Here is a 13586-nt window from a genome sequence, read left to right as displayed (position 1 = left end):
AGAGCTAAGATGGCAGGTTTTTTTAAGTGTTGAAAAGGCTTCTGGGTTAAATGGTACCCTGAACATTAAATGTCTTTTGATTAATAGGTACCATTATTAATCCGTATATTATTTGTATGAAGTTGTGCATATTGTTTTATTTATATAGTTCCTTTATTTATAACTTTTTTAGTATTTTATTTGAACATTAATTGTTTAAATATGTAATTTTCAGTGATGTGATGACTTGGTCCATTTCATTGGGCACTGTTAATTGATGTCACCATATTAAGGATTGTTTTGGGGATGAAAGTACTTAACTAAACATTTGATGTGGTAGTCAGTGATTTGTTTTCATACTCCAACATGTGTTACTCAGGTCATGCAGCTCCATGCATCTGAAATGTATTTACAACCATTTTACATAGAAATGCAGACCCATGACTACTTAAAGTCACACACATACAGCATTCTTTTAAGTATATCTCCTTTAAATTAGTATATCTATAATTATGATGCTAAAAGTAAGCTCTCCTGTGGTTTTGATAGTTAATAAAGAAAGTACAACATTTTATCCTTCTTTTTCTCATGGGTTCAATTCCTAGGTGGCACTATTCAATTGTACTAGTGTTTAAGTCCCAACAGACAAGCATGCTACAAGTCATACCATTTTTCCTCTATCCAGCCATTATAACAAACACTATAAAACATTTCAGTATTTAACAGTGGAATATAAGATTGAGCATCACACATGACCAAATCTCACTGCCATATTTCACACCTTCCATGCATTTTGATGCAATTACTGCCAATATGTCTGCCAAAAAAAAGTCTTGCTTTCAGTTACACAAATGAGCTGGCATGGCTGCGCATTTTTGTTCATATGGTGGTATATGCCAGATCTGAGCTGGGCATCAGTTTAGACACATATTCCTACTTGACTGTAGGCATGTCTGGTGAAGGTGAGAATGAGACCCTGTTTAGATTACAAAGGTATGGTGTTGAGTAATCCAGGATGTTAACTGCACTCCTTAAGTTCTATTACCAGAGACTGCTGCAGGGGGATTACACTGGGTCTCAGTGTAAGACTGAGGCTTGGAATAGCTTGGTCAAGGCTGTCTCCAGTGCAACTAGCATTCTACATGGGTCTATGTCAATAGGTTAAAGGACCAAATTGTTGAAATCCATATGGTCACAGCCACATGGTCGACAATTTGGTTAATCTAACCATTCTGACTGAGATTGCAGTACAGTAGGGATAAGGGAATTTGCCCTTTTCCCCACTGTGCTGCAGACTTGGAGATGGTATACATAATTATGAGGAAGAGTGGGGAGCGCAGCCCCCCATGTGCAAAAATATTGTTTGTGTTGCTGATGGGAGCTGTGTGGATTTATGTCAGCTTTTTTGATTAATTGTATTGTTGGTCATTTGGTCTTGACCATATGGGTTTCAACAATGTGTTTTTTGACAAACTGACATAGATCTATTTGACTCACTGGGGAGCAATGTCATCCCCACTACTGTGACATGAGGAGGCACAAGCAGGACTTCCTGAGCTGATGGTAATACGACGTTAACACTGCAAACACTTTTCAGTTGTGTATGTATAGTGACCTATCAACAGTGTATGATGTGGCATTGATTCCCCAGCCAAAACAGTTATTCATTATGTAGCTTTTTTTTCTTTTCTCTACTGCACAGCTACAGAAGTGATAGCAGAAAACTGCGAGGCACATTAATAAAGATTAACTCTCCTCAGTGAGGCATGGGATAAGTATACATCAGATCTGAATGCAATACAGAGAAACATTTTGAGTAGATCATGCTATATCATGCTATATCTTGAGCAGACATACTTAAACTTTTATATCAAACATATATAACTGCTCCAGTATCTCTTGGTGCTTGCATTATGCAATGAGTACACTGTCTTAATTGTGTGTGGATTCAGTACCAAGAAACAGGTATTAGATTTTATTACAGGATAGTATTTATAACTTATTAACTGCAATACTGCATGATATTAACAATTCATCTTTTACATATAATGTTATTAACTTTGGAAGCATATCTCCGATATGGCATAGTCAAATAAATGCTTCTATTTGTCATATCATGGCATTATGAATGATTGATTTTATGACACATTAATGCCTCCTCATCATATTTGTATGTGGCAAAGGTGTCAATATTTACTTCTCAGATTTGTTTGTGTATTGAAATAATAAAATAATGTGACATGTAGTGGATTTAATTCTCACTTTTTTTGTCCCCCACCCTATCTCCCTGATTTTTTGTTTTTCATGTATACTAAGTTTTTAATACATTGCTGCTGAAAACAAAATAACCATCAACACAGGGAACTAGACAAACCACTGTGGTTTGGAATACCATACCTTCACAGTGGGCTGAGGCCAAAGCACTCCAAACAACACAGACATCCAGCACATAGTGGTCAGAACTTATCAGTGTTACCTCTACACCTCCTGCTCTACCTGCTTCACCTGTGTCAGGTAGCACTATTCTGGCTGCTGGTCCAGTGGTACTCTCAGGAGCAGTACTAGTGGAGTTTGCAATTTTGTCACCCATCAGAATCTTGCAGGGCTGGTGAAGGACATAATGGTGAGTGGCCCAAATTGCCAGAGTTGAAAATGTTCTGTGTCATATTGTCAGATTGATGCCATGTCTGGCACTGACACAAACAATTGACACTGGAAACGATGACAATTCTGAAGTTTAGGACTAGATTCGTACTGGACTTGGATGAGTCTCCAATATCCTCTACCTATCCCCAATCATGGTGTCCCCCAACCTTTTGTGTCCATCACCATATCTGTCTGTTTTGAATTATTATTCTGTTATTTTTGTTTTACTTGGATCACTTGTCTGTGTACTTAAAGGATTTTTGACTGGAAACAGACTGTCTACCCTTCTTGGAATACTTGTGAATACTTAGTAATTCTGTATAATATTTCAAATTATATATTTTTATTATTTGTTTGACTTAGGATGAGTTTAAGTTCGTTACTTCTACTACCATTATCTGATCTGATTAGTATACAGTGATTAACTAGATATATATGGATTGAAAATCTTCCACACTGTTTTTTTTTATTTTTGTATATATAAAAAAGAATTTATAATCATACTTAGATATATCACTGATACATGTAATTCTGCACAAATTGCAGAAGGAGTCATTACTGGGAACATTGCGGGTGCTGTGAAAAGCACTTCTGGCTACCATCAAAGAATAAAACAATTCTAATTTAATGACATTTAATCATAGTTTAACTTAGAAATGGGTCCACTTCCGCCACGTTATTAGAAACCCAAAAGACTGGAGAAATTAAAAATGGAAGGGGTGCATGTGTCCCTACTGGCCAGAGTGTGCCTGCCATAAAGCCCAGAAGCCCCAGGTCAGTAAGCTACTGGCCAGTGTCCAGTTGCACAGCCTGGATTGCATGGGATAGCTCTGTTGATCGAAAGCTGGACATAAAACTAATCAACCTGCCAAACATGAACTAAGAATTATTACACTCAGTAGGTTCACTCACAGGATGCAACTTGGAAGTGGATGGCATGAAGGTATGGAGCAGGCTTGACATCCTATGTATCCAAAAGACAAGCTGGAAGGGCAGTGCAGCAAATCCACTTGACTTGGGATACAGAATCTACTACTTAGAAAGAAGAGAGGCTAGAAATTTTGTGGGAGTTGTGGTGGGAGAAAGAGGCTTCAGAAGACAGTGAGAGATGTCATCATAATTAGTGACAGATTCATGGCAATCAGACCCCAGCCTATTCATAATCTCAGCCTATGCAGTCTATGCCCCACAGCAAGGTTGTGATAGTGAGTTAAAGAGGGCATTTATACAGCAGTTGCAGGACCTACTAGATAAAGCAGGACAACATGAATTTGTTTTGATAATGGGTGACTTGAATGCACATATCAGGACAGACAGAATAGGATATGAGAACTGCCTGAGTCTACATGGGTGGGGCAACAGAAATAAAGAAGGAGAAGCCATTCTAGACTTCTGTCTGGCAAATGGATTGATAGTAGTCAACACATGGCTCAAAAAGGAGAGACAGTCACAAGATCACATACAAGAGTGGCCAACATGCAACTCAGGTAGACTTACTCCTAGTAAGGAAAGGGCACTGGGGTAGAATTAGTGATTGCAAAATCATGCCCAGTAAAACAGTCAGTCCACAGCATAAACCACTAGTTGCTACAATCAGCTTCAAGCAATGGTCAGTAAAGGCTCTAAGGAAGGTCAACAGAGGCTAAGCTGAAGACCTAGAAGTTGACTGGAGAGGTAGCTCAACAGTTCAAGGAATTTCTCAGGGCTCTAGCACCTAAGAAGAGGAGGCAATAGGTGGAGATGAAGAAGAATGGCAGCACCTCAAAACAGCATGTGTGAGGACTACAGCTATGTGGCCAAGCCAGGTGTGGAAATAAGGCTCATAAGAAAAGCTGGTGGTAGAATGCAGAAGTCCTTGAAGTCATCAAAAGGATGAAGGAATGCAGGAAAAAGAGGTAGCGAGAAAAGAGTAACCAGGCTAGGAAGGAATACTGGTTGGCTTTTCAAGAAGCTAAGAAAGGAGTTGCAATAGCAAAGAACAGGGCATTGGAGGAAATCCACCAGCTTCTAGAAAGTAACTCAGTAGGTGACACAAAGAAACTAATCAGGCTGCAAGACAAAGACAGAAAGATAAAGATGATAGTCAGGCACTTTTCATAAGGGATGCCAGCAACGACCTGCTCACCATTCCACAGGACATCAAAGGCAGATGGAAAGAGTACTTCCAGCAGCTTCTGAATGAAGAAAACCCCACAGAAGCTGTAGGGAAAACAGCAGGCTTAGATGAGGTCACAGCAGGTATGATCAAGATGTGGGGTGAGATAGGGGAGAAATGGCTCCTGAGGGTACTCATAGCAGTGTGGAAAGAAAGGCATATCCCAGATGACTGGAGAATAAGCATACTTGTGCCAGTGTACAAGAACAAAAGGAACTCCACAACTGTGGACAGTGCAGACGTATCAATCTCTTGTCACACTGTATGAAAGTTCTGGAGAGAGTGATTCATAAATGTATATGCAGAGTAGTAGAAATTATGATGGAAGATAAGCAGTTTAGATTCAGATCAGGATGCAGGACAACTGGCCTAATGTTTGCAGTGACACAGGTAATTGAAAAGAAGCTAGAGATGAGGAAAGAGTCCAACTGGACATTCCTAAACTCAAAGAAAGCATATGACAAGGCCCCAAGAAAGTTGATTTGGATAGTACTGTGGTGGTTTGAAGTCCCAGAAACATTGACACAATTAATGCAGGCTATGTACAAGGACCCAATCACTCAAGTATGAACAGTGTTCGGTCTCACAGAGGGGTTCCCGGTGGGAGTGCATACGCACCAGGGTTCAGCTCTGAGCTGACTGCTGTGCATACTGTAGCAAACAGGTTGGAGGGGACAGATCAACAAAGTTGCTGTATGCAGTTGATTTGCCATTACAGGCAGATTCTGATCAGGAACTTTAGCAAAGGATAGGGGAATGGAATGCAAAACTGAAGGTACATGGGATGAAACTAAGTGCAGATGAGACAGTGGTAATGACAGCAAATTGGGGAAATCAGAAGAAGCTGAGAACTGAGATAGAAGGAAACACAATGGAACAGGTTAACAGCTTCAAGCATCTGGAAGGCATGGTTGAGGAGAATGGAAGTCTGAATGAAAAAGTCAAAGCTAGGATCAGAGAGGTGCTGCCCACTGGCATTGAGTGCCAGGTGTAGTGCATGACAGAAGAAAGCCAAAGTAAGCTGTGCAAAACATTAGGGTGACTAGTATTACTGTATGGTACAGAAACCTGAGAAGTAAAGCCAGAGCAGATGAGAAAGCTAGAGATGATGGAAATGAAGTGCCTGAGAAGGGTGGTAGGATGTACACTGTGGGACAGATGAAGAAATGTGGACATAATGGCAGAAGCCAAAGTAGCGTCAATTGCAGAAAATATCAAAGAGAACAGATTACGGTGGTTCAGGCACATATGCATAAAAGCAAAAGGTAATATGGTAAGGAAGATTTGTGATAGACACGAAGAAGGTAAGAGTAAACGAGGCCATCTAGCAAAGAGGTGGATAGATTGTGTGAGAGAAAGTCTCAGACAGTCAGGCATGAATGTTGAAGAAGGAAACAGTGTGGCTTTGAAACCAGAGAGATGGTGACAGTTAACACAACACCCCAACCCCATGTAGAAAAAAAATGGGAAGAAGGGGGTTGATGCTGATTTTGTCTCCCATATCTATAATAATAATGCCTCTGTGGTACAGGATGATTTCATATTTTCAATTGCCATTCAATGTGTTAATGTTGCGTCATTGATACAACAGGTAGTGTACTAACCACCGGTGCACAAGGCTGTTGGTTCTGTTCCCACACTAGGTAAATTGATGGCTGACAGTGCATTCCTAAGTTAGTGGTAGCTCTGGTGAATGTAAAAGATCCAATACCCCCTATCAGAAAGAGTAGGGGAAGTTTTCTAATGTCTTGTGTATAAATGCCATCTTGGTTCTCCCCTGAAAAGAGGCTTCTAACTTAGTGGGACTAACCTAGTCAACAAAGGATAAATAAATATGGTACTGTACTTAGATGAAGTTTTTACTTTAAAGTCATTTGGTCTTTGTGGGTGCTCAGATAGCACTAGGGAAGAACAAATACTGTCAGTGATTGGAAAATGTGTACTGCCAGAAACAAAAATGTTGTGCTTGGAGTGCCTCAATTACTCTTCCAAACTCATGAAAAGCTGGCCCTATTAAAGACTATTCTGTTGTTAGAAAGGTGATTAATAATTTGAGTCCCTCGATTACACTTCCAAACTAATGAAATGGCAGCCTTGTTGACTACCTTTCTAATGTTAGAAACATGGTTAACAATTTGAGTGCTTCAACTACCTTTCAAACTGATGAAAGATGGCCTTGTTAAGCACCTTTCTGGTGCTAAAAAGGTGCTTAGCAATAGTTAAGTACCCAGCTTAGCACTGTTAAGCACTAGTCTCAGTGCTTGGTAGCCACCAGAGAAGAAAAGTAGACAACCAGTAAGCACAGTAAATACTTCATTTGAAAATGTCTAAAAATAAGAGGACAAGCAGGTGGTTGGTGTGACAGAGCAATATGCCGAGGACAGGAAGAAATGGAAACAGATGATCTGCTGTGGCAACCCCTAACGAGAACAGCCGAAAGAGAAGAAGACCAACTTCCTGATTTTCTTTGTTGGTGGCTACTCTGTGTGACAACAGTTAGTGTGCTACAGCTTTCTAAAGTTAAAAAATACTAATTGCCACTACACTGCTGTTTCTGTTCTTTTTTTTCTTACTTTTGTAGTACATAAAAGCAGGACAAGCGTCATGCATTGTGAAGAATTATGACTGTCTTTCAGACCATAGCATATAATGTTATATGTTCTTGAAATGGATGTCAAGATTTACCTCTTGAGTTTCACTCTTGAGGTGAATTTCTTGATATCCACACCTAAAACACATAGCATCCTGGAATGATCAGAGACTCAGTCATAATTGTTATACTTTCTAACAGTCCATACTTCAATTTAACCTTAATTATGTTAATAAGTAACAAAAAAAAGCAATAATGCATAGTGGTTAAATCACTGGATAATATAGCAGGAGATGTGGGATGAAGTTCATTTCAGCTGCACTTGCTGGAGGTATGATGACATGACTCACTTAACTTTCTTTTGCACACAGCTACACCTAAATGCAAACCACCGGGCTAACAGTGATTAGTTATCAAAATGAAAAAATGCAATATTGTTGTTTGCTGTACATTATTCTGCATTTAAAGGAATAAACACAAAACAATATCATTATATTACGTCTAATTTTCTTCAGTTTTTCATTACTTCATTTTTTTTTTGAGTCAGTCTTCTGCCGTCTATTGTTCACAGTGAATACTAGGCTACAAAAAATGATGTAGTAAGAAACCAAGGTAGAAAAAGATCAATAACCAAAAAAGTATGTCAAGCAACCAGCAACCAGGATTACAAAAATATTGAATAAAAATCACTGTAACCACATAACATGCATTTCTTTTAAAGCCACTTTATTTGCTTAGCACTTTTGTCTCTGAGACAGACTTCATCAGAAATAATCTGTTCATTAAAAAGTTCAAGGTAAAATCCAAAGATGCAACATAGTTGGCAGCTAATACTGTTGTCAGTCAAAGTTAACTAATTTCCTCTCAAATTCAATCTGCTCCAATATTAGAAAACATACCACATAATAAATTTCTCATTCATCCACACTGTACATATGACAAAAATTAAAAATAAAACATATAGCGTAAAACAACATCAGAATGGGGGAAGTTTTTGACAAAAAATATAAATAACTTAATTATAAACAAGGGCAGTTAGATTGTGGCTGCCCTTCATTTTAAAACTGGGGCTAGGGAACTTGGTCATTTAACCCTGGGGGGACACTAACATTTAGTCTTAACTGCCAAAGCAGTTTATGATACTCCAGTAGAGTTTCCCATTGTCCTCCTCTGGGGTTGTGGTCAACTTGTTCAATTGCACAAAGTAAAAACCTTCTTCTCACACATTCCACAGAATGCCTGTAAAGGGCATTAGTACTGCCCCATTTTTATATCATTGTTATGTTCATATATCATACTTTTTAATGCACTCTCTGTTTTCTCCACATAAAATGATAAACAAACTTTGCAATAATTTAAATATACAACAACAGTAGTACAACAATTAAAGTATCTTGACCTTTAAAGGTCCTACCTAGGTTGGGAATTTCCAGTATCTCCCTGTCTATTACATAGGCACATTGCTTACATATACCACGTCTGTATGTCCTTTTCAGTTTTGTTTTTCATCCAGCATATTTTCCTTTTTTTTTTTATAAGACATCTTTAACATTTTGACCCTCTTATTAGTATATACAGGTGACTTTGAAAAAAAAACTCAGTCTAAACAGCTGGGCTTCTGAGAAAAAAATGTTCCAATATTTAGAAACTATTTTTCTGAATTCCTTTTGTATACTGGCTACATTTTAAAATAAAGGACCTATTATAATCAACCTCTCTCATCTCTCTATTGCATCCAGGTCCAACATCCTCTTCATTCCTTCCAACAAGTTGTATTCTTTTAGTATATAAGGGTTTGTTGCACTTATTCTATTGTTGTCACTGAGGAAGACAGTTTTTGGTGAAACCGGTCTGATTCTTGGGTGTAGTGCTTTGCACCTCATTTTGCTGGTGTTGCCACTATATAATAAATTATTATATTTCCACTCATTTGGTGCTGGTTGTTTTTTCTTTTGATATTTGCATTTTTGGCCGTTGCACCTGCCGTACTTGCATAGCTGTTTCTGTCAAGAAATTTAGTTCCCCAACCCTGTAGGACCTTGTCTATGAGCTCCTTCACCAATTGAGCTGGCTATCCATGCTGAAGCAAGAATCACTCAATTTTGCCTATCTCTTCCACAAGATCTGTATAGCAGCATGTCGTTATAGCAGCTCTAATCAATTGTCACTTAATGATACTTCTTTTTTGGTTGTGGGGATGTTCACTACAAAAGTGTAAATATGAATTTGAAACGTTTTCTCTTAGAAACAATCATCTTCCATTCTGGATCTTTTTGAATGTTAACATCCAAGTAATTAATCCCTTCTACCACACAACTGTGTGTGAACTTTAAAAAGTCATTACTGTAAGTGATGAATACCAAAATGTCTTCCAGTTACTGGATTGTACCATTCCAAATCAAAAAAATACCTTCTAAAATTGTAAATAGAGAGGAATGTAATTATAATATTTAGATATGAGCACTATTTGTTGTTCCCAATGATACAATGTTATGTTGGCAAACAAAGGGCCACACTCTGTGCTCACTGCTACTCCACTCAATTGCTTATAATTCTCTCCTTCAAATACATGAAATTGTAAGTTAAAACCAATTCCATGCATTCAACTAAGAGCCTGATTACACTTCCACTTAGAAATGCATTCTTAATGAATATATTCTCCAACCACTGCATGCCAATCAAATGTGGAATCATCGAAAACAAATCAACAATATCAACGATTACAATGAGGAGGCATTGTATAGCTCACTGGTGAGTTTAGTTAAATAATCCCATGAATCAATTAAAATGTATGGGTGCATTTTTTAAAAAGTTTTTAATTTTCTATCCACAAATACCACCAAGGGATAGGTTTTTGAACCAGCCGCTGCTACTTTTGGTCCTAGAGGGCGGTCTAAAATATTTTTATGGACCTTTGATATGCCAAAAGTAGATGGAATAATGGGTCTTGGAACCTTAAGGAAATCAAGTAAAGTTTTGTCTATAAGTCCTTGCATAAAATTATCCTCAAAAATCAGCTTTATTTTTCCGATAGAAGACGTAGTAGAAGAATATTGGTGTTAATCAGGAATGAAAATCAAACCACAAGTAGATAAAAATGTGCCAAAAACAAAAGAAAAAAATATAAGATGAAGGACCAGATGAGAAGGCAAGAAATGTGGAAAATGCATAAATATAGTTGCAAGTATATAAAACTTCTGGAAGAACCTCATGTTGATCAGGATCAAATGCAGGAATGGTTAGGGAGAAGCAAATTCAAACCAAGAGATGAAAGGTTAATATTGGTGGCCCAAGATAGTGGGCTACATACACGGTTTATAAAGTCCATTGAACATGTGGGAGAAACAGACAAATGTAGTTTTGTAAAATAGAATTGGAAACAGTTGCACACCTCATTGCTGGTTGTGACATACTAATGGCAGAAGGACTGTTTACTGAAAGGCATAATAATGTGGCAAGACTGTTGCACTGGGGATTGTGCAAACATTATGGTACTGAAGTGGCTGAAAAACACTGGAAACATGAGCCACAAGGCATCATTGAAATGATGAAGTCTACATCACATGGCATCACCCATTAGCAACAGTTCAAAAGATAGATGCTAGAAAACCAGATATAGTGGTCCAGGAAAAGAAGAAAACAGTAGCATTGATCATTGAAATCACCCCACCCAGTGACTACAAAGTCATAAAATATCAGGATTTGCAGGCAGAAATTAGAGCAATGTGGACGAACAGACAGTCCCAATAGTAGTAGGAGCAATGGGTCTTATTAAAAAAATCTAAAATCATATTTAGATATGTTACCAATACATGTAACTCCGTACGAATTGTAGGAGTCATTACTGGGTACATTGCGGGTGCTGCAAAGAGCACTTCTAGATGACATTAAAGATTGAAACAATACTAATTTAATGAACTTTAACTGTACTTTGACTTAGGAATGGGGTCCATTCCCATCATGTTATTATAAACCCAAAGACTTGGAGAAATTAAAAAAGGGAGAGACACTTACTTCATTCTTGGATACCTCAACATACCTAGAATAACTATGTTGTAATTCCAACATTTTCCCTACATAGTTCCATTGGTCTATAATCAATAACCCCCCCTTGTCGTGTTTCATTACTCTAATAGCTTTATTGCTAGTAATTTCTTTAAGTAGGTCCCGTTCTTCATTGTTAAAATTAAAAATCCTCTTCTTTTTATTTTTAACATATTGTCTGATCTCACTTTCAACCAATGCCTGAAAATTGTGTAATATAGGCTGTAAATGGGGGATTACATATACTTCTTTTGCAAAGTGTATTTTACTTTTTTCTTTGCTAAAATTACCCTTGATAGCATATATTACATCCAAATTTAATTTACATAAAAAAGTTTCAAATCTATAATCTATGTATATATGTTTTATTTTTATTTTTGTCATATGTACAGTATGGATGAATGACTAATGAATTATGTGGTATTTTTTTAAGATTGGAGCCCACTGAATTTGAGAGGAAATTAGTTAATTTTGATTGACAGCATGAGCTGCCAACTAGGTTGCATCTTTGGATTTAAAACTGAACTTTTTAATAAACAGATTAGTTCTGATGAAGTCCCTCTCAGAGATGAAAGCACTAAACAAATAAAGTGGTTTTAGGAGAAATGTGTGTTATATGGCGTTAAAGGGATTTGTAGTGAACATTTTTTTAATCCTGGGTACTGGTTGCTTGAGATATTTTCTTGGTGAATACTAGGATAACTGCCCTGAAGGGCAATTTTAAGCATAGCTAATAACCAGATGTCAGAATGAAACCCTGCATCTTGTGTCTGTGAGATGAAGACCTTAACCATTATGTCAAACCCACTACTTAAAGGTATCTTTAAACTGGATTTGAATCCTGAATCAGCTGTCGTTTTTCTTTAAATTCACTGCTCTTACACATTGTGTTATAGAGAAAGTTACCCTAGATTACATTACACCACTCAAACTCACAATCCCTGGCTTAGGAGGGCTTATATAATTGTCTGTAATATATACAAAATATCCAAAGCAGTCGTTATTTTGCAGCATTTCTCTTAAAGTAATAAGACACATCTCTTCTCCAGAAAATGCTGCTAGAAGAAAATTCCTTACCTCGTTTATTTTTCATAACTTGTCCCATGACACCTTGTAGAACAGTATTTTAAAATTAGCTGTTATCAAAAATGATGGACAAAGAGCATAGAGATGAAATTTTAGCATACACGTTCGCACTCTATACTGTAGCAATTTTATATGTCAACTAAGTAATTTCAGCTTACACTCTATATTCTAATTAGGCTTGTTTTTAATGCCAACGTTTACTCCACCTATCAGCTTAAATAGTTGACTTCTATGTAACTCATAATTTGGTACTTTGCCAAGTGAGATTAAGTTATCTATCCCTGTCAAAAGAAGCAATATCTAGGGCTCACAGACAGTATTTTGATCTAATACTGACTGTGTAAGAATTAGGACTGTCAGACTTTTTGTTTTCTTTGCTCTGCAATTTGTCTTGCAAGTTACATAAGGATTTAGTCTGATGATACCACACAGGGCAGCTACACTCAAGCTCAGAGAAAACTATAGTTATGAAGAGTGGGATCAGCAACAGTTCAGTGCGAGATTTAATAAGGTTTTTTTATAAACCACAAAATCATTTATTGACACAAAAAAACTCCAAGCACCAATTTATTCACTCTGCATTAAGGGTTGCAAAATTCCAAATTTCATTTACATGAACACTCATGACTTTGACATTTGATATCCTTTCTAAATGCTTGCTGTTGATTAAGTAATGACCATTAACGATGTCGTGGACAAAGATCACATACTTTATTTTATCTATACTGACTTACATGTCACTGAAGTTGAATCCATTCTCCTAGGTCACTCAGAGCTGTCTGTGGAATGACAGAATCATCAACACTGGCTGCTACCTTCCCCGGTTACTTAATGTTCTAAGTCAAAAGCCTAAATTATATTTGTATAAAAGTATAAATTACTTGTGGTAGGGGACCTATGAAAAATATGGTTATATTATGAGATGCTCACCATAAGGTTATTCATTAATTTGGCCTGTGACTTTTGCTAAAATAGTCTTTCCTTTCTCTGTGCTAGTCCAGACAAGTGACTTATAGGCCTATAGAGAGTCAAGAGGCTCTTTGTCACCTTTGTTCTAATAAATAACTTATACGTTTACTAAAATGT

This window comes from Protopterus annectens, chromosome 6.part0 (genome assembly GCF_019279795.1).
Source record: "Protopterus annectens isolate FY-2018-M chromosome 6.part0, PAN1.0, whole genome shotgun sequence".
Lineage (NCBI taxonomy): Eukaryota > Metazoa > Chordata > Ceratodontiformes > Protopteridae > Protopterus > Protopterus annectens.
The sequence above is the reverse complement of the archived record's forward strand: the minus strand, read 5'-3'. Positions refer to the sequence as shown.